Source organism: Dama dama, chromosome 15, assembly GCF_033118175.1.
Source record: "Dama dama isolate Ldn47 chromosome 15, ASM3311817v1, whole genome shotgun sequence".
In the NCBI taxonomy this organism is placed as follows: domain Eukaryota; kingdom Metazoa; phylum Chordata; class Mammalia; order Artiodactyla; family Cervidae; genus Dama; species Dama dama.
In genome coordinates, this window is record NC_083695.1 from 37,375,467 (window position 1) to 37,397,908 (window position 22,442).

Below are 22,442 nucleotides of genomic sequence, written 5' to 3' on the forward strand. Positions count from 1 at the left end.
CTAGCCTAGGGCAGCATCTAATCTCATCCCAGGAACGGCTGACTCCATGGTCCTTGCTCTCACTTCTCACTTGGTGCCCAAGGCAAAGGGGAGAGAGCCACTGACTCTCCTCTACTGAGTAGAAGAGAGTCACTTCTGTACTGGGGCTCTCAGAAAGCATAAAGTAGGATTTCATTCATCTCTAGGCTTTCAACACCCAGCACATTGCCTAGTACAGAGAATGTTTGCTGAGTGACTAAAAAATACCTCAGGGAGTTAGTGAATGAATAAAGCAATGTGGTGTTGTTAGACTTTGAAGTCAAACTACACTTATTAGGATTAGATTTAGCAATATGTGACAGAAAGCCCCACAGTGCTTTGAGCAAAATGGTAATTTATTAGATTTTCTATAAAGAAGCCCATAGGCAGACAGTCTGGAATTGGTTTAGCTTCCAAAAAGTAAAGAACTAAATCTTCAATACTGCTGACCCATGATCCTAGAATGTGACTCCTAGTGTGTAGTTTACCTTGACACCCAAAAAAGGTACTAGAGCTCCAACCATTGCATCCCCATTCCCAGTAGCTAGAAGCAGAACAAGAAGGAGTAGAATCCACACTATCCTTTTTAAGAGACTTCCTAAAGTTACCATACAACTTCTGCTTATACCTCACTGGCTAGAACCTAATTACATAGTCCACTTCAGCCCCAAGGAAAGCCAAAAATAGTCCTTTAGCTGGAGCCTTTGCTGCTTCAAGTACAAGCTGTTATCAAGGAGAACGGGGAGAACGGATATTGTGGAAAGCAACCAGCAACCTCTGTCACTAGAAGTGAGTGGCTTTGTGCAAAACTGCATGCATATGGCATCTCTTCCCAGGGAAGGAAAGGCCCCTTCACCTCCTGGGGAAACAGTTATCTTAGGGAACTCCAGGAAGAGCAGGACCTGGCAGGTATTTGAGGAGATTACATCTGCCTGATAAATGGAAGCCACTGAACTCCAGCGAATGCCGTGAGGACAGAAGATAGGAGTTCTTGGCTGGGTCCAGGTGCTGTCCCCGGCAGCAAGGCCTCCTTATCACCGCTGGATCAAGGCCTGCTCAACAAGGCCCATTAAAGAGACTGGACTTGGATTCCATCGGTGCCCCAGGGCCAGGTGTTTAGAACCATCTGCTTTCTGACAGAGAAGATAAAAAGGCCTGGGCCAGAGGATTCTTTCCTGGGCTGCCTGAGCTAAGAAGTTTGCACTGAAGGTGGGTCCCAAGACCCCTGGTCACCTGCAGAACTCCCAACTTGGCACATGCAGGCTGGTCAAGTTCAAAGGCACCTTCCTCAGGGGGATAAAGACACTAGGCAGAGGTCATCATGAGGAGGTAGAGCTTTGCCCACTCCCTGAGCCCAAAGCTGACGGGGCCCGTGGAGCAGAGCCAGGAAGCCCAGGGGCACAGTGTGTTGTGCCTGAAGCAGGAGCTGCAACAGGGAACACGTACTCTTCACAGCGATGCTCTCAAAAAGATGGAGCAGCGGGACCAGGGTTTGTACCTGGCTCCCTGACACTGCCAATTCTGGGTCTCTCTTGGGTAAAGTCAAGACTTCCATCCATGGGCCAGGAGTAGAAGGGGGAGTGTTCACTTCTTCTTCTCCCTGGGTCCTTGGGTCCCCTACTGTTTCAGCCAAAGGCCATCTCCTGTCTGTTCCACAGTTAAATCTCAGTATAATCAGAGTTTTGAATTGTCCTCTGTTTGTTTCCTCAGGGGAGACAAAGTAGGCCGTATTATTGTGCCCACTTTGCAGATAAGCAAAGTGGGGTACAAAGAGGGTTCAGACATCTGTCCAAGCTCTCTGTCCGAGTCTAAGGGGATAAAGCTGAAACTGGGATCTGTCTGTCTAATATCCAAGGAGGAGGCTGTCACTAAGGCAAGGGAACTTTTGGGAGAAGAGTTCCTCTCCTAGCGGTGCCCACACCCATTCGCCTCTGTCCCTAGAAGTCCAGATTTAGCCAAGATGATTAATGAGATGTGGTCAGCACCCGCCAGGACTCTCCCCGGGTAGACCACAGCTTGCTGGTTCAGGCACCCATGCCAGCCTGTCAGCCGAGGGCCAGTGTGGTGACGCCCAGGGATGGCTCCCATGGAATCCCGGTGCCGGACCACCTCTGTGCTCAGCTGGTATGAACCAGACCAGCCTCCTGGTCTCTCTGCTGGTGTCAAGGGGAAGGACCACATGTCATCCCTCCCTGTCCTGGCCCAGCAGACATGGAGGAGAGGCAACTGGCAATAAAGGCCAGTTCTAGCCCCGATGTGCCTGCAACAAGATTGAGGAAGATGAGACCTCCTCAGGACCCTGCAGCCCCCTAACCAGCAACAGCACAGACATAGCAGCCAAAGCTCCACCTCTGTTCCCTTGGGTTCTTGAGATCTTCCTTTGCAAAGGCAAACATTTCTGTAAAGTGTGCTGAAGGCCTCCATTTCCCCAGCTATAAAACAGATATGAAAATCCTTCCCACTCAGGAAAAAGAGACTCTGGGAAGCTGGAGGAGAAATTGCTGGCATATTGGCTGGGGCAGCAGATGTTCAGGATTCGTGAATCTGAGAGATAAACATGGTGGCCTTAGGGGTCCAGCAACGGAAGGGCACCCGCGATGGGAGAGCTGCCTGTCTCCCCTGCAGGGCCACCCTGCCCCGCTAGGGCTACCTCCAGTGGCCACCCAGCCTGTTTTTGTCCATCCTGGGAGGGTTTGGAGCAGGGGCCTCATTTAGGGGGCTGTCATCGGGGTGAAATGGAGAGGAGCTGGCCTGAGAGCTGGGATTGGACTCGGGGAGGAAGAAGGAAGATGCCCTGCAGTTGAACTGGGAAATGATCCCCAGGTGGCCTGCCCTTCCCAAGCACCAACCTTTGCCACAATCACTGTTCATTCATTCTTTGAACAATGTGCCTTACATTTTATAAAGCAATTGCATATTGTGTATATCCTTGCTCTTATCTGATTTACTATATGTGATAACCTGTTTTACAGATGAGAAAAGTGAGGTTTGGAGCAGACTTCATAGTTTGTGAGGCAAGAACAGAATCCAAGTCCCCCTTTGCCTTGGGTTCTCTACATGGACATGACAAAATCTGGTCCCAGGAAATCGTAGACAAATGGTGTTTGTCCCATCTGTCAAGGAACTGTAAAAAAAAGAGAGTTTACCAAAGGAGCTAAACATCATCTGTGTGTGTGTGTGTTATGTAGAATCAGTGATTAGATCCAACTAGAGATTTTGTCTATTTTGTGCTTCTGAGTGTTTTTCACATTTCTTACAATGTTACTTTTCTAATTAGATATAGAAAAAAGAAACAATAAGAGCTATTAAAATAGTTTTAAATAATGAGAGAGGGTAATTGGGTTATAAGGAAACAAACATGGATTAGGAGTCCAGAAGCTTGGCTCCTAGTCCTGACTCTTTCCTTTCCCCGCTGTGTGATCTTGGCCATGCAGGATCCCTCTCTGGGCTTCAGTTCCCTGATTGAGAACTTGAGCACTGGGCTAGAAGCTCCTACAGAACCTTTCCCCACTGGTCTCTCTGGGTCATGAATAGTCACTTCTAAGGACAAAGCGGAACAGGGATTCCCAGCCTGAAGCCCCAGACTCCAGACTTCCAAACCCACCCCTTTGCTTTTGGGAATCTAGACTCAGGACATGGCCGCATCCACTCCCTGCCGTGGGGAAAGAATGAGAGGAGCAATTCCCTGTGAACCTGACAAGTTGTTTCCAGCTGCTGCTAACATGTCATTAGCAGGATTTTCCTAAACCTCACATCTACTTTCCAAAGTCACACCAGGCACAGTGGCCTTCTTGTCCTCCTCGGCCCTCCAGGACTCAGAGCCTGAAGAGGAAAGAATGCACCCCCGAGTTTCTGATCGGAGCTATGCTTGCCTCGCTAGCTGGTTCCTCACAGGTTAGAGCTTAGAGGGCTCACTGAGACGTCTGGAGGCCCTGATCCCTGCTTTCACTCTGGGGCTGTGTCTCTACTACTTCCAGATGTTTACACAGCTGGCTGGATTACTTAACTGCCTTGACATCATACACCTTGATATTTCCTCTACACAAAAACAGTTCAGATGGGAAAGAAACTGGCTATTGAGAATCTGTGCTCTGCAGAACTAACCAAAACAACATTCCAGCTCACCAAGGAGAAGCTGAATGCCTTGGCTTGCGTGCACTGGCCCCACACGAATGCACGGGCCTCGGTTCCCCATCTGCTAATCAAACGGGTGGGTTTGGACTGCTCTCAAAGTTCCTTTGGATGTACAGAATTGAAGTTGCCTCATTGGACAGATTTTGACCCCAAGTCCTGGGGTGGGGAATTGATTTTATTCAACTGATAACTGCTTGTAGAGAACCAAGTACCAGGGTAAGACTAGACAGACACAGAAGATAGAAATCCTAGCATGCTAGTGAGTGGCCCCAGGGATTCCTGTGTGTCAGGCTCTGTGCTGAGCCCTTTGTGGCTAGGTCTCTTTCTTAAACTCATTAACAGGAGATCTATGTGTTTTGCTTGGCTTTATAGATAAAAGGGACTGATGCTTAGAGACGTTAACGAATTTACTTCAGGTCACAAAATCTGGTGCACCCACACCACTGAACATCACTGCATACTGCTCCCCAAACATTTCCTACCCATACACACACCCTCTAGTCCCAAAAAGAGACACAAGTCAAATAAAGAATAAACATTTTCACTACCAGAAGTTGGCAAGTGCCACAATCAAGACATGTATCAAGTGCTAGGAGAGCTCTGGCTATTTGGGAAAGGCTGCCTGGAAAAAGGGCCATTTGGACTGGGCTTTGAAGGCTGACTAAGAGTCTGCCTGGCAGAGGCAACTAGAGGAGGAGACTGTCACTAGCTATGGTGATGCCAGGTCCTGACACGGTTCAGTGCTTCCAGAGCACTGCTGTTTTCACAGTCTGCTCATTTTAGGAAGGGCCCAGAGGGTTCTGGGTCTAGATGTCACTTTGTGACCAACAGTGGCTTCTTGGCACAGCCTCTCCCTGACTGTCAGCCCCGTAAGGCCAGGGTCAGGGACTGTCTGGTGTTGTGTCCCGACACCTGGTCCCAAGCAGAGCACAGTCTGTTTTTACCGGGCAAATAAACGTTTCACTTTGCAGGCCTCATTCCCCAAGCAGCAGCAGCAGGAGCGGAAACAACTAAATTTGTTGAGGGTGGTTTGCCAGGCACCGTGCTAAGTCCTTTTCATGCATCATCTTATTTAATCCACCCAAAGCCACGCTCTGAGTAAAGAACGATGATTTTCCCTACTTGACACGTGAGGTTAAATAACTCATCCAAGGTCACACAATGAGCAAGTGGTGGAGCCAGGATCGTGCCCAGCCTGTGAGACTTCAAAACCCATGGCTTAACCCCTCTGCCTCCGGTTTCTCTTTGTCGTAGCCTCACCGCCCTCTTAGCTCTCCAGGGAGAAGGAGCTGCTGCAGGCAGGCCTGATGTGCCACAAACCTCCCAGCACATCCTGCCCCTTTGTCCTCAGACATCTGTTTATCATTTCCCTGATCTGGAGCCGGCCGGGCCCTGCCTCCTGCCTTGCCGTGATTCAGATGTCGGGGAGGATGGAAGCCAGAGCCCAGCGTCTGCGCATCTGAACTGGCAGAGCGCAGAACAGCCTGGTCCACACTCGTGTTTGTGTTGTCAGCCCACAGCATGGCATTTGTCAGAGACAGGGACTCGTGGATGCCACCCAAGCCTCCCCAGGTTTCTTGCCAGGGCCGTCCAGCCAGCACAGCACCACCACCCACAGCTCTGGGGAAGGTGATAGAGAGAGTACCCTGCTTCCTGACCCCCTGCCCACCATCCTCTCCACTCTCTGATACACTGCTTCCTCCACCTCCAATTGTGCTGTGAGCCTCCACCAGGATGGAATTCCTCTTCCTGCTTTGAGCAAGAACAGGAGCAGCCCTGGACATTTCTGAAAGCAATGTTCTTTTCAAAGCATGTTCTCTAAAATCTTAGCCTTGAGAGATGTCCTGCCAAAAAAAAAAAAAAAAACAAAAGAAGAAATTTTGGAAGATGCTGTGGACCGTGTCCTGCTCTTGCGGTTCCCAGAGCACACTGGAGTGATGCAGGCACTGAGAAGGTCTGCAGAATTTCCCAAATTACCCTTTATTCTAGGCGCGCTTGCTCTGAAAGGGAGAACACCCTCCACGACTTGGAGGGGAAACCAGGTTCAGGCAGGAGAGGCCTCCCTCCAGTTGCTCACATGCCCACCCGTCAGCAGGAGACCCCTCCTCTCTGGACATGTGTAAGCTGGAACCCCTCCCCCTACTTCATGCTCTGGGCATCTACTCTGCTAAGAAGTCCCTGATTCACACAGCATCTCCAGATCGGACCTTTCCTGTCAGTCCTCAGAGCAAGAACAAGACCAGTGTTTGGCGATAAGGAGGCAGGGACAGACTCTTCATCAGCATGTTGCACTTATGCAGAGATGCTCAGGACTGTGGAAGCTGCTGTCACTGAAGGTGTGTGTGCAAGGCCTGGTGGACTGCCTACTGGGGAGTCTAGTCTTAGAGGGAGGCCAGCCCCTTCCTACCTTTCGGTTTTAGGGCACTGGGAATACCCTCGGAGGAACTTGAGCCGCCCTGGATAGACCCTCCAGGAGCAAACCCCTGGGACAGCACCCACCGCACTTTACACTAAGAGTGTGCTTTCCTGTCGGCTCCCCAGACAGACAGGAACCCATGCAAGATGTTCCATCCATGGATCTGCCCCCCGGGGCCTGCATACGCCTGTCCCACAACAGGACTGGATGCAGGTTTATTGACTATGTGCTAGATTTAGATCGGTGACTGTGTTACACGTCACGTTCCTTGAGAAGCAGGCTCTGAGCCAGAGATTAGTGTGGGATGTGCTTAGGATCCCGTCTGCGGGAGCAGGGCAGAAAGCAGACGACAGCTGAGGGAGAATCAGGCTGCAAGGTGATCACGGCGAGGCCTCAACTGGCCCCATGGGAGAGCGCTGGAGCTGGCTGGACCTCTGAACCTCGATGTGGCCTGTCAGTGAATGTGGGCTGCCCTGGGGAGGAGGTGTACCCTTGACATTGCAGCCCTCTTTAGCCAGCCAGTCCTAAAATCCTCCTAAAGAGGACTGACTGTGGAGCATTGTCAGCTGAGAACATTCCCAGCAGCTGGAGGAGAAACTCCCCTGATCCTGCAGGGGAGACCTGGACACCCAGGACAGAGCAGAGCAGTCCCATACCACTGACCCCAACCCCAGATTGGCCTCCTGGCCAATCTGGACCTTCCTTCTCCTCCTGGCCCCTCTGCCCAGGCCAGCTCTCTCCTTCCCTCCTTCAGTTTTCCTTTGTGCAGGACAGGGGCTCCTCCAAGGGGCAACCCTTGCATGGGGGGCTGGAGTGGGACATCAGCCAGCGAGTGTCCTACCAGGGCCAGGATTGGAGCGAGCCCACTGTATGTGGTTAAGAATAAGGGTGCCGCCAGGTCCTCCATCCATCACATACTAGCCAGCCCTTCTGATATTCAGAAGCAGAGGTGATGGGGCTCAGTTCAAGGGGTGCTACGCCTCAAGGCTGGAATGAGACCATAAAGAGCACCATCCACATTCAGCAACATGGGTGATTTTGCTCTTACTATTGTGCTCCATCCTGCTTGACTCTATGTCCTCAGAGTTCTCCATCGCCCCCACACGCCCGCCTCCTGCCCTCTGGCATGAATATTCTCTGCATCATTTCATGAATAAACTGGTGACCCAGGTTGATCAGGGCAGCCCACTGCTTTCGCTTGGGGTCTGAGCTGGTCCCTCCTGCACTGAGCCCTCAGAGAAGCCGGTGTGGTTCCTGGGAGGAAGAAATGGATTGCTCCGCCAGGGGCTTTCCTCTGCTGTTCTCTGTGCTGGCTGGGGGTCCCATTAGTGAACCAGCTCACACTTCCCCCAGCAGGAGAGAACGCTGGCATTGCAGGATAGCCTGTAGCTGCGAGAGTGCCCAGCTCTTAATGGAAGGGGAAGGCAACCCCAAACGCTGTCCATTAGCAACATCTGCTGTGACCCCAGTAGCTCCCCACAGAGCACATCATACGGTCTCCTGGTGTTCCGTCTTTGCGGAGAGAGGATGTTTTCCTGGTCCAGGACTCCTCGTTAGCACTGATGGAGATGCTCATGCCCCAGAAGGACTTGGCTGCAGGGCATAAGGGGGGCTTTCTCAGCAGGGTGGTGAGAAGAAAGAGACACTGAGTGGGCAGTGGCTGGTCTTCCTAAGGGGTAGCTATTGATCAATACACAGTGGTCCCAGCCAAGAGTGGCCATACAGTAGTGGGAATCTTCAGCTAATGATGATATGGGGAGTTTAGGGGGGCACAGCTCCATGATTTGGGAGTTGGCAGGAGTTGGGAGGAGTCTATTCGGTTCCAAACTGGGCCCCCATCAGCAAGAGATGTGGAAAAAGACAGCTCTCCGATGGGGCATGTATGGGAACTAGGGTGTGAGGAATGCTGACAGAGGGGCCGGCTGTGGGGCAGGGATGCACACATGATTCAGGCGCAGTGTAGAAGTTCGGGGGTGCTCTGTCCAACCATGGCCCAGGGAAGGGCAGTGAAGGAGGGTGGAGGTCACACTCCAGCACAGGCTTAGGAAAACACCAGTGAGATCTTCTAGAATCACTAGTCAAAGTTCATCATCCCACTGCCTAAGCCTTCCAGTGACCGCCGGTGTCATGCGCCCTGCCAGACTCTTCACACCACCTTGCATCCCCTTCCTCTCCTCCCTGTGGTCTAACCCCTGGCAGTTCCTCTAAACTCCTCTTTGTTAGCATCAGTCCCTCAGTCATGCCCGACTCTTTGAGACCCCATGGACAGTACTCCGCCAGGTGCCTCTGCCCTTGGAATTCTCCAGGCAAGAATACTGGAGTGGGTTGCCCTGCCCTTCTCCAGGGGATCTTCCTAGCCCAGGAATTGAACCTGGGTCTCCTGAGTTGCAGGCAGATTCTTTACCATCTGAGTCACCAGGGAAGCCCAAATTCATCTGAAACACTCAAAAAGCCTTTCCCTACCCCAGGGCCTTTACATGTGCTGCTTTATCTGCTCTATCTAACTGCCTCGGGCTTTGACACCAACCCCCACCCCGACGTTCTCAAAGCCTTCACTTCAGTATCAAGTCCAGGGAAGGACCATCTCTGCCCACCTTATCTAAAACACCCGCACCATCCCTTTAGCCTCTATTTTAGCATCCTGTTCTGTTTCCTTTAAGCTTCTTAGCAGAGTTTATAGTTATCTGGTTTATTTGGGAATTCATTTATTTATTATCTGTCTCTCCCTCCAGTTGAAAGACTTCAGGACAGTAGGGAACCCCCCTACCTTTCTCTCACTGGCTGTTATTGCCAGCCTCAAACATTCAGGAAGCCCTCAGTAAGTGTCAGCTGTTATTTCTAATATTTTATTACTGCCGGGGTGGTTGTTACTGTAGGCCTGCAATAAATATCGCTTGAACATTGAATGAATATCAAGAGTCACCCCAGGCCCCACTAGCCAGGGGAATGTGATGCCAGATGTGTGGCAGGTCTTGGGCAGGTAGGAGAGACCTCGATGCCCACGTCTGCCCTCTGGTCCTTTCTGGGGGGATATCTCGACCCTGAGGCGGCCGAGCATGCCAGCCCCCTGGCCCCGGATCACTCAGGCTCCATCCTACCTCTTGCAGTCCTGCCCGGCTGCTGGAGTCATCCCGGTGATTTCCCCCAGCACACGTACTGTCATCTCTTCACCGTGAACTGTATTTAAAATGTAAATAAAAAAAGGCTTTTAGGAGATTTAACTGTTTCCCTTGGTATTTAAATTATTCAATTATAACTAAAGCTATTAAAATACAGTTAATTAAAATTGTTAGATTGTTTTCCTTTGCACTGATCACAGCATTGCCCGACTTCTCCCTCTAGCTGTTTAATTCCTATTAAAAATGATAATGCCTCGCTTTATTCATAAATGCAGCAACCTTCCCGCACATTCTTCAAGTGATCTCCTCGGTACAAACCGCGCTGTTTTCTTTTCTTCTAGCAGCCAAGCGGAAATTCTGCTGTAGTCTTTAGAGGTTTAATCAGCAGTAAAAGGACTCAAAATTTAAACATTAGCATTACCAAGTCACAACAAATAATACAAACCCTGGTTAAAAAAAAAAAAAACTGTCTAATTCTGATGCAACATAATGTCATTAGAGACCAAAGGAGAACCCTGAGGTTTAATAAAAGGTGGGACCTAAATAAAGGTTTCATAACTCACAACATAAAATTACCGGATCCACACGTTAAATATTTTATTTGAAAGGTTTCACGGCATTTCTAGAGGGAATAACTCTGTAGTGGAAGTACAGATGGGTAAGTGCTGCCTGTAACCAGAAAAAGAAAAAATGAAGGCAGGAGGACAGAAGGCTTCTAGGATCTGCTTGTATCTCATTGACTTTGGCGTGTTTAAGATGATGCACCCCGAGAAACTAATTGGTTTTAGTGTTTAAACTCCTGAGCTATGTGTTCACACAAGGCTAATGGCTGTTCCAGGTAATGGTGGGCAAGGTGGCGGAGGCACTTAACTTTTCAGGATGTGGCAGGTGCCGCTCCTGGCATTTGTAGTGATTTGTGAGCCACGTGTGGTGGTGGCAGAGACGGGTCCCAGTCCCCACACTCAGGAGGGGAAGGCGTGGTACAGAGAGGCACTGGACTCCTCCAGGGACTAGCTGACTAGGAGCCTTCTGTGTGCTGAGATGGTGTGTAACAGCCTCTCACCCTTCAGAAGCTCATAGCCTTCCACAGGCCCTGTAAACTGCATATGGATCCAAGTTCAGAATGCACTGGCCCCAATAAATCCTTCCTGTGGGGATGAGGAGGGCTATAAAAGAGGCTTGGGGGATGTGGCTGAGAAGGTCTCCAACGGCCAAGTGAGGGAGAAGCATAAAGGAAGATTAGGGCAGGGAGACAGGAAGGAGCTGACAAGTCTGGGACACGGGGGCCTTTGTTAAATCTGGAGCATGGGCTGGGTGGATGTAGAAGGATGCTGTGGGAGAAACTAAATTTAGGAACTTGATTGAGAATGGCTTAGAAGATCATCCTTAAGAGTTTTGACTTTACTCTGAAAGTTGCCAACAAACAATACCCATTAAAGACTTGATGCTGGTCATGGAACTGAACTCTGGGGAGGAACTTAGGTTGTTGAGCAAACGAATCAAGTCTGAGGGTTAGGAGCTGATGCGTCCTGCACATTGATTACCTGCGGAAAAGCTCTAGGACTGGCTCCTGAGCATGTGACTACCCCATCTGAGGGGTGGTCTCTGCCAGTCAGAGCCACAGGACCAATACTTTGGTCTGCAAGTGCCCTGGGCTCTCCCGTGGACTTCCAGTCTTCATCCTGGGTCCATCCACTTGCCTGCTGTCTGTTGGGAAATTGAGCATCCACCTCTGGGTTGCAGGGGCATTCCCTAAGTTTCTTAGTCTCATTGCATCTACTTCTTCACCCAGAAGGGCACAGTGCCCCTAGATAATTAGGAAAGGGAACAGCAGGCAAATAATATCAACACCACTGATCACTAGGACAATGCATGTGAAAACCACAATGAGACATCACTGCAAGTCCACTGGAAGGGTTCTAATCAAATAGACTGGCAGCACCAAGCCAGTCCATACCAAGGAGAGAACGTGGAGGAACTGGAAGCCTTACATTCCACTGGGGGTAGAGCTGCTTTGGAAAACAGTTGGGTAGTTTCTTAAACAGTTCACATACTCCCACTATATGATCTAGGCCTTCTGTTGAAATGAAAACAATGTCCACACAAAGACCTGTACACAAATCATGGCAGCTTGATTCATGATTATTCAAAACTGGTAACAATCCAAGTGTCCATCAGCAAAAGAACAGATAAACTAGTATGTTCATCAGATGAAATACAACCCAGCCATAAAAAGGAATGAACCTTTGATGCATGCTTATAACATGGATGAATTGCAAAGCAATTGTGAGTGAAGGAAGCCGGGCAAAAAAGGAGTACATTCTATATAATAACATTTATGTAAAATTTAGGAAATGGAAACCAACCTGTAGTAAACAGGTGCCTGAGGTTGGGTGGGGTGAGAAGGGTGGGTAGGGAATTGTTACAAAGGAACAGGAGGGGACTTTCTGGGTGATGGGTACATTCACTTTCATGGTGGTGGTGATGGTTTCATGGGTGCATACACATGTACAATTTATCATGGTAGTCCATCATATGGAAATTATAGCTCAATAAAGCAGCTTCCTTGGTGGCTCAGACAGTAAAGAATCTGCCTGCAATACGGGAGACTCAGATTCAATCCTTAGGTCGGGAAGATCCCCTGGAGAAGGAACTGGCAACCCAGTCAGGTACATGGAGAATCCCTTGGACAGAGGAGACTGGTGGGCTACAGTTCTTGGGGTCACAAAGAGTTGGACACGACTGCATGACTAAAGCAGCTTTAGCCAAGACTTTAGAGTGTTCTTTTTGACAATTTTAACCTTGAACTAGTTTTAAATGCACAGAGTGGTGGTAAGAATAGTCAAGGATCCCCTGCACATCTTTCACCAGTCTCCAATTGCCACATTTTGTCTCATTCACTTTATCATTTCCTCCCCCCTTCTCTCCCTCCACAGCCCCCTCATCTGTTTAAGAGTACACTGGGGACATGTTTCCCTATTATTCTTAAACACTCCCATGTGTCTTTCTTCAGAAGAAGAACTTATCTACATTTCTATAGTATAGTTATCAAAATCAGGAAATTTAACCTCCACACAAAACTATTATCTGGATTCTCTATTCAAATGTCACCAGTTGTCTCCATAACATCCTTTAGAACTGTCTTTCCGGTTCCCCAGGTTCCACCCCAGAATCTCATATTCTGTGCAGCCCCCTCTGACCTGAGCTGGAATCCTGACTCCATCACTTACTCGTCCTGTGATCTTGGGCGTTCACACCTGCATCCTGAGCTGAACAAGCTCAACCTTGACACCCACCCCAGGGTCTGGGGGAGAGAGGTGGTCTGGACTGTGTCTTCGGCACAGAGTTGCACACAGGGAGCATTCAGGGAGTAGAATTATAGTAAAAGCAGCCCAATGTACCAGGGCCCTCGCTGCAGACCCTCTGCAAACACCCGGAGTGCACAGGCACTCCTGCTGGGCCAGGGCCCTGACAGCCCGCTCCTCCTGTCCAGCCTCTCCCTGCCCTCTGCTTCCATCACCAATGCCTCTCACACTGACCCAGAGCACTGAGCTCTTCTGAGCAATGTGTCCTCCAACAAGGAAGGCAAGCAGATTGCAATGTTGATATTTCAAAAGCGTCTATGATTACATTTTCTTTCTTGCATTTGAAAAAAGTGCTTCTTCCTTGTCCTGTTCCTATTCATAGTACTCTATAGGAGGTTTGGGCTTCCCTTGTGGCTCCAATGGTAAAGAATCCGCCTGCAATGCAGGAGACCCGGGTTTGATCCCTGCATCAGAAAGAGCCCCTGGACAAAGGAATGGCTACCCTCTCCAGTATTCTTGCCTGGAGAATCCCAGGGACAGAGAAGCCTGGTGGGCTACAGTCCTTGGCATCGCAAAGAGTTGGACGCAACTGAGTGACTTTAATACACACATATAGGAAATTTAGTCTCAGCAGTGAAGGTGCATCCCTCCCAGAGTCTCCCTGTGTGGATGGGAACACATAGCCAGCCTCCCTGGCCACAGCTGGAGGAGCAGGCCTGAGGGCTACTGCCTGTGAGTTGGCCTGCGGTGAATGCTTTGTCCTTTGAGGATGATGGTCGTGAGTTAAATCATCAGTTCACCTCTCATGGACAGTTTGAATGTACTGAGAGAGTTGGCTGGTCACACGTGTAACAGACACAGAAAGACCACCAAGCAGATGGACACTGGGCAGCTCAGGCTGCAGAGCCTCTAGTAAAGGGAAACCGCCATGTGGGGGCCTGGGATGGAGGAGGGGGAGTGGGTTGGCTGGTGGTAGTTGAAGTCAGGGCATAGCGTTGCCAGGGTGAGAAGCAGAGTGGGGACTCCACATGTGATGGTGAGGGCTAAGGAGCCCCCTGACCTCCTAGACTCTATGGCCTGGCTGGGCTTCCCTTGTATCCTTATACTGCCCAGTTATATTCCTTTTTTTAGGGCTGCCTAAGTAACAAATGACCACAGTTGGGTGGCTTGAAGTAATGGAAATTTATTCTCTGACAGTTCCAGTGGCCAGAAGTCTGAGATCAGGGTGCAATGCGATTGTTTCCTTTTGAAAGCTCTGAGAGAATAATCTGTCCTAGGCCCCTCTCCTAGCTTCCACGATTGTCAGTAATCCCTGCATTCCTTGGCTTGGGGACTCATCACTCCCACCTCTGCCTTCATCTTCATTGGAGTCTTCACGTGGTAGGGACACGTGCCATCGCACTGAGGGGCCCCTCATCCAGGCTGAGCTCATCTCAAGATCCTTATAACCAGTTACATCTGCCGAGATCTTTATTCCAAGTAACGTCCCGGGTGGTGGGAACAAAGATTCTGGTCTTCACTGTGGCTCCTTAGATCCTTACTGTAAAACTTGAAACCTCGAGAACTTTGTTTTTTAGGAGAATAATGAGTCTCCTGGGAAGGAAGAGTCATGCTTTTTTCCATGAGTCAAAGTGTCCCTGGTGGTCTCTGAGCCTCGCTCTTCCAGACCTTGGCTTTCCAATGGCCCTGCTGGTCCAAGGCTGTTGGGCAGCTGGTGGAGAAAACATGAGAAAGGAAGAAAGGGCTTGGCAGAGGAAAGACACATGTAGCCCTAGCAACGGAGAGGTGGCTTGTGGGTTGTGGATGATGCTGAGACCCCAGAGCACGCAGAGAGGCAAGGCGGCATGGTGAGAGGAGAAGACCACCCACTGGGCTGCTTTCCAGACAAGCAGCATTCAACCCCTCTGTCTACGCTGAGCCTCAGTGTTCTCACGCATAAACCCAGGGTCACCAATGCCAGCTGAGCACCTACAAAGTGCCAGGACCACACTGGACGGAGGGGACATGGCAGTGAGGAAGCATGACCTTAGGTTTGACAAGTTCCCAGCATTGTGAAGGAGGCAGGCGCAGGAAGGACCAAGGGGACCATCAGGTGGTGAGGAATGTAATAGCCTTCAGTATAAGCTCCACGGGAATACTGGCAGGTGGGCAGGGGACCCCTAAAGTAAGTGATGCCAAACTGGTCTTAAAGAAGCATGAGAACTGAAGGACAGGAGAATCCAGAGGTCCAGCCTGAGCTTTTGGCACAAGCAGAGGCACCATCCCTAGAAGAGCATGGGGTTCTCAGAAAGCACAGCATCATCTCCAAGGGACTGGCCAGTGGAAGATACGGTGGAAACTACAAGAAAAGGGCCTTGTAGAGAGAGGAAGCAGAGGGAAGCAGCAGTCCTTGAATGAAGGGGAATTGGGACCTTAATCTATATCTGTTGGGGCTGTTGGAGGCTGTGACACCAACTGCAAGATGAACAAACTTGCGGTGCAGAAAGATCACTCAGACAGTGGGAGGGGACGAGAGGGCACAGGCTGAGAGCAGGAGACCGTGAGACGCTATTGCAACATCCTCAGGAAAGATAAAAATGGCAGTGGCGGTGTGACAGAGAAGAAGGAATGGACACAAGAGGCATTTCAGGGGCGCAGGCGCAGGGCCTGGTGACCTCATATCAGCCTGCTGCTCAAGCCTGTCTGTGGGTCGTGGAAGATAATGGATGTGAGGCACTCAGAAAACTGCAGAGCCCCTGTTCGTTAGGGTGCAGCAGCTGGTTTCAGTAGGGTGCTGTTCAGATTTTCACGAAGTGAAGCCTCTCTCCCCCTCCCTGGCTCATCTTCAATGATGCTTTCTTTTGCCTGTAAGCAAGGGAGAGAGGGGAGGTGAAAAACAGAGACATTAAGTGCCAAAGCTTATGTTAATACAGCATTAAGGTTGAAAATGTAATCTCCTAGGAGTCAGGAAATTCCGAACCCCGGGTTTCCATGGCAACCCAGCCACACTGCTCCTCTGTCCATTCGGGCCCTGTTTTCCTTGTTAAATACGATCCCATCGTATATTATATTTTATCGAGCTAAATGTGTTACCCACAGCATGCAGAACCCCAGTCAGCTGCAGTGCAGACCTGCAGGAAATGTGGGGGGTGTGTGTGTGTGTGATATGTGTGTGGTATGTATGGTGTGTGGCAGGGACGGACCTTCCAAATTTGCCTGATACAACACAGCCACATCGTAGGTCTTTGTATCTAATAAGTGGAATCTAACTCCATTAAGAGCAGCTCCCATGGAAATAACTGAGCAACAGTGCTGCAGTCTTGGGCTCTGAGGGAGTCTTTCAGGGTGCCCACTCCTGGAGGGACACAGTCAGGTCCCTCACAGCCTTCTCTCTGCATCCCCTGGGCCCCAGGGGCAGGGCCATCGTTGCTACCCCTGGCTCCCTCCTGGATGGAGTTCTGAGGAAGTGGATCGGAATTACCTGGTCCAGTGGTTCTCCACGCACGCCAGCCAACTGAAGCTCATCTGTCACTGTTCGTTAGCATCCCAGGGTGCATTGGGCACCGGCAAACAGATGCAAAAAGGAAATTCAATTCTCCTCCAAACCCTCTTTCCCACTAAGGCAGCACGATGGACAAAAGGCTTCCTCGGTGGCAACAGAGATGTTAGCGAGGAGGAGGGAGATGTCTTGTTGGGGAGGGCAGCTCAGTTGTGGAATGTGTGACAGAGAAACATCTGTAGGTTAATGTGGTGGAAAGACCGTGGAATGTTAGAATCAGGCTGCCCGGGACTCGGCTATCTCCCAGCCATGTGGTCTTCAGCAAGTCTCTTTATTTCCTTTTGTCTTAGTTTTTTCATCTGCAAAATTGGGATAAAATTACCATTAACCTCACACAGGCTTGTTGAAGGATTAAATGGGATAATTGATGCAAAAGCTCACTGTAAACGTCTAAATCCCTACACAAATGTTACTCATACAGGGAGTTTTGGAAAAGCATGCTGGATTCTAGACTTAAGTAGTGGGTTCTAGAACTGTATCCTAAGGTTGATCTGAGGATTCTACAGTAGGTTCCAGAATCAACTGATAGATCTAGAACAAGGGTTGGCAAATTTCTTTCTGTAAAGGGTCAGATGGTAAATATTTGGGGCTTTGAGAGCCATGCTGTGACTAGTCGACTCTGTCACTATTGCTTGAAAGCAGCCAATGTATGACTGTGGCTGTGTGCCAATAAAACTTTACTAACAAAAACAGGAAGTGAGCTGGAATTGGCCCATGAGCTGTAGCTTGCCAGCCCCTGTCCTACAATTGCCTTTGTAGAAAGCTGTGCTCTTTTTGTGAATGCTGCTTTTCTGCTCAGAATTTACATCTGCTTCCTCTCCATCCTCCACCTCCTGCCCTGCCCACCTCTCACCCACTCAAACACATACCTACTTCTTTATCTGGCCAACTTGTTAAACTTCTAGAATCAGAGTCCCCTCCTCCAAAAGCAAATAGCAATAATCCCGTGACCTTTATCTACTTCCCTTACAGCCTGAGACCCTTAGGGCAGTCGACTCTGTCACCCTAAGCTCTAGGTCCTGGTAGAAGTTCAGTGGATGTTTGCAGAATGAGTAGGGGAGGACACATCATCATGGAGAACTGGGATATGGACATTCTCTCAGGAGGTCTGTGAACTGGGGTGCTTTTCAAAACTTTGAGGCCTGACATCAATCTTTCATTGTGACCTGCTCCATCAGGGCTTCTAGAACAATCAGAAGGCAGAATCACCTTTGCAGACCAGGACCAACACACATAACTGGGGAGCTCGGGGGCTAACATATTCTCTTTGCAGGTATGCTAGAGCCCTGGGTGGCAGCCCAGACCAGCAAGAGTGGGTCAGTGGGTTCATTTACTTTCAGGCCCAAGTGACCTGAAAACCTGCCTGTTTTGAGTGGGTCTCAGATCAAGAGAAAGATTGGCACCTGCCATTCTCTGCAGATAAATCCCTTCACTTCTGAGTAACTGCTGAGCCATTGGATTTACACCTGCAAGGACCCTATTTCCAAAGAAGTTCACATTCCGAGGTTCTGGTCTGGCTCTAGTGGGAAGGTGACACTGCCCAGCCACCCCTCCGAGGTCACGACAGTGCATCAGCTCCTCACCCTGTCCTCAGGGGGCCTCTGCCTCCACTAGCCTAGACAAGTGACACGATATGTGGAAGCTTCCATAAATGTAGCAGTCCTTTCTGCGTCCACATTTGTAAGCCTTCCTCCTCCTCCCCCTCCTGGGCAGAGCACTCAGGCAGAATGGAGTTGTATAACTCACCTCTGAGTCACACTTCCCCCAGTGCAGCACTTGTTTTCTGCCTGACAGAGCCCAGTTTCCCCAGGACAGACAGGCAACTATTGTTCCAAAGCCAGGCCTAGGGATGGGCTCTTTTGCCCCCAGTACACCCGCTGAGATGTCACGTTTCACTGGGGGAGCAGACATATGGGTGGGTGTGCATGTGATGTAGGGATTCTCTAGTACGTGCAACGTGCATGCGTGTGTGCATGCATTCACACATGGCATCCATGTGTCCTCGGTGCAGGTCTGTAGGCTGCATAGCTGTGTGGCCACTGCCCGTGTGTGTGTGTGTGTGTGTGTGTGTGTATTTAGCCATGTGCTTCTGTGCATGTGAGAGGCTGTGTTGTTCCGACACATGCCTGGGAATATCTGTTGATCGGGCACGTGCTTCTGTCTGGGTCTGTGTGTGTCTTTAATTTAGGACTCTGCTTCTCCTGGAGAACGTGATGGCTTCCATCCTCCAGCCTCAGCAGATGAATATTTTATTACCTTGCTTTTGCCATGACATTAGGCAGTTTTCCTGCGAAAAGCCAGAGCATGACACACTTCAGGGAGGTGGAGATGGAGGCGCTGATATTGGAGCCTGAGCAAGCCAATCACCCCTTCCTCTAGAGACAAATCCCCAGGAGGGCTCACAGATGCTGCCTGTTAGTGTCATTAGGAACTGATGAGTCAGCCCCCTTTCCCCTGTCCCCTGACAGTGTTCTCTCTAAACACAAAGCTGGCACACCCATTTCACCGGAGGCGTGAGGGAGGTCCCTCCTACAGCCAACCCAAAGCAGCTGCGTTTGTCCCAGCTGCCTGGTCTTCCCATGGAAGAAGATGCTATGTCCTGGGAGTAGGTCACTGAATGACCCAGATGACCAGCAGAAGGTCCTGACTTCTCTCACACCCTGGCATGTGGGTGAGGCAGCCACACTGAGGAAGAGCCAGGCAACACTGTAGCCAGGAGGCCATGGAGATTGCATATCCCAGTCACAGGGCCCTCCAGCCCTCAGCCGTGGTAGCCCCGCCAAGCACTGCTCTTTGCCTGGGCTCCCAGTTCAGTTCAGTCACTCAGTCGTATCCGACTCTTCATGGCCCCATGGACTGAAGGACATCAGGCTTCCCTGTCCATCACCAACTCCCAGAGCTTGCTCAAACTCATGTCCACCAAGTTAGTCATGCTCCCAGAAGCAGGCTCTAAGACTAGGATTTGGGTGCCAGTAGAGTATCTGGGCAGAGAAGGCAATGGCACCCCACTCTAGTACTCTTGCCTGGAAAATCCCATGGATGGAGGAGCCTGGTAGGCTGCAGTCCATGGGGTTGCTAAGAGTTGGACGCGACTGAGCGACTTCACTTTCACTTTTCACTTTCATGCACTGGAGAAGGAAATGGCAACCCACTCCAGTGTTCTTGCCTGGAGAATCCCAGGGACGGGGGAGCCTAGTGGGCTTTTGTCTGTGGGGTTGCACAGAGTCGGACACGACTGAAGCGACTTAGCAGCAGCAGCAGCAGCAGTGTATCTCGAAGGTGACCCCGGCCCAGGAGCATGGTGTGGACACGGGGACAAGATCGTGAATATAGACAAGCAAATTAAGCAGGTATTAATGAATGAGTATGTCTCTGGCCCATTCCCCAGGGGCTGTGAGGCTGAGGGATTCAGGTGTATACCCACCAGCTCTTACCTCTTCAGTCCACGGTTGGCGGCACCATGGGCAAAACCAGCACCCTCTGCTGTAGAGCCAGGGAGGGCAGGGCATAGGGCTGTGCCATTCCCCAGAGGGGCAGGTAGCCTGGGCCACATCTCCAGTTGGTAGGTGCTAATCCAGGCCCCAGGACCCTCTCGGTTGCCCCCAGCATGCTCCCTGGTCCCGAATGGTGGTGGAAACTCTTCAGGCTGTCCTCTCCGAGGGGAGCAGGGATTCCCCACTGGCCCTATGTGGAGCAGGGAGTGCTCAGCCCCCTTAGGCTGTGAGTCCCCCATGGAAGCTTTCAGAGTAGGGGAAGATGGCCATATGTGAGGCTCCTGAAGCTCTGGAGCCAGGTGCCCCATGAATGAATACACTCTTGCTGCTGGAGTCTGGAAGTTGAACGTGAATAAGATGGAAAGCGCTTCAAACAAGAGGATTATAGACATGATAATGAAAGCAAACAGGAAGCCTTCTTGAGTCTTCCCCACCCCAACTTTCCTCTTCCCGCCCGTGCATCCCAATAGTCCTTTATTTGTGCCTCTCTGATAGTTTGTAAATGCAGCTACTCCTAACTGTTAAACTCTATCTGGAATGGGAATAAAAGAATCATTGTCACTATTTTGGAACTTCTACTTTGTGTCAGGCCTTGTGCTTAGCACACATTATTTTATGTAATCTCCACAACAACGCAATAAATTAAGTACAACTACCTGCGTTTAACAGAGAAACTGAGGATCTGAGATGTACTGCTTCTCACCTCAGGTCACTCTGCCCAGAAGGGACAGAGATCTGTCTCAGCCAGTGCCAGTGGAGTGGCTCTTAACACGCTTGCCATCTACTTCCTACTGGTCTGTGAGCTCTGGTGGGGCCAGGCTGACCCACACCCCCTCCAAGCTCCCCACGGAGCCTGGAGCCTTGTCCGCCACGGGTAGCTATCAAGTGGAGGTCTTTTCATCTCTTTGATTATCTATCCAACCAGGAATTACTGTGCCTTAGCCAGCATCTATTGAAAGGGCCTGTAAGTAGCTCCACTCTTGGGCTTCAATCCCACTATAACAGCCTTTCACACCACCTGTCTGGAAGAGGAGAGTGTGGGTCTGCCCCAGTGGAAACAGACAAGCATTCGAGTCTGATGGACCTGGGTTTAAACTTCACTCCCACACCATCCGGCTGTGTGGTCCTGAGCAGTGTACCTAGCGTCTCTGATCCTTTGTGTCCTCCAGTGGGGATTCTGCCTCCCTCCCAGGGATGCTAGGAGGCTGGGATTTGAGAGATGCAGGTTGGATCTCTAGCCTGACTGACAGAAAGCCCTAGTAGATATGGGTTCCACCCCGATCAGACTGTGAGATTTCTCAGGGCAGGGAAGGGGGTTTATTTGCCTCTGTCTCAGCCACACCCATCCCAGGACCTAGCCCTCCATGGACACGTGGTAAGTGGCAGTGCTGTTGAATTGCCCTCAGTTCAGTGGTGTTTATAAGGACTTGCCCTAACACACAGGCCTCAACCAGAGAATCGATGAGTGTGTGTTTTGCAGCCAGGACTCTGGCCTGTGTGTGCAGCTCTTTGAAAGCATGGCTGTTCACTTCTTCCCCTTTGTTTTTCTTTGGCCACCCTCCTCAGTCCTACACCTGCAGTCAAAGGCTGCCAGAACAAAGTCCCCAACCTTTGCTGAGTGAGAGCTCAGGGCAGGGGGAAGAGGCTGCGGCAGGCCAGCTGTCAGGATGTTAGGCCTGCCTCCAGCTCCCTGACTGCCGTGGGACCGCACCCTGACATGCAGCCCTAACCTCGCTGGCTAGCCTAGCTCTGCTGGGGTGACTGTGCCATTTTCCAGTGGCCAGAGCCCCAAGCGGGGGCTTTCCTGGCAGCCCATGCCCGCCCCCCACTCCTCATGGCTTTCTTCCTGACCCAGCTCCCAGACCTGCATGGGGGTGGTCCCTCAGCCTTCTCTCCCTCCACACCCTGTGTTTGGAGATGCTCACCCCTGCTCTAAGTTTCTGTGGTGCCACAATGCTTTTCTCTTTGCCTGTTCCCCTTTGATAAAAATCCCTGCTTTTAGCTTTATGTCATCCTGACCGTGGATGGTGGTTCTGCTCTGATGAGCCTGGCCCCTCAGAGGGCCCTGGAAAACCACCACAAGGTTCACACCAACCTGACGGTAGGACCCTTTCTGCCTCGTGATTGCTCCGTGCAGCCAGAATTCCGTTGCTCCTTCTCCCAGGGCATGATGCCTCTTCTTCCTCCACCATGTCTAGGTGGAGTGGGGAGCTGGTGAGCCCAGCTCTGCCCCTTCCACCCACTCCTTGTACAGCTTGGGGCTCACATGCCAAGCCTGGCATCGGTGGCAGGCGCCATGGAGGGCAGACGACTAGCTGGGAGATGAAAACCTCCATTCAGGACAATATCAAATCCCTGGCTCCGGACAGAGAGACAGCTCTGCTCCTGGTCCAGGACATTGCCTGCAAAGCGAAAGCC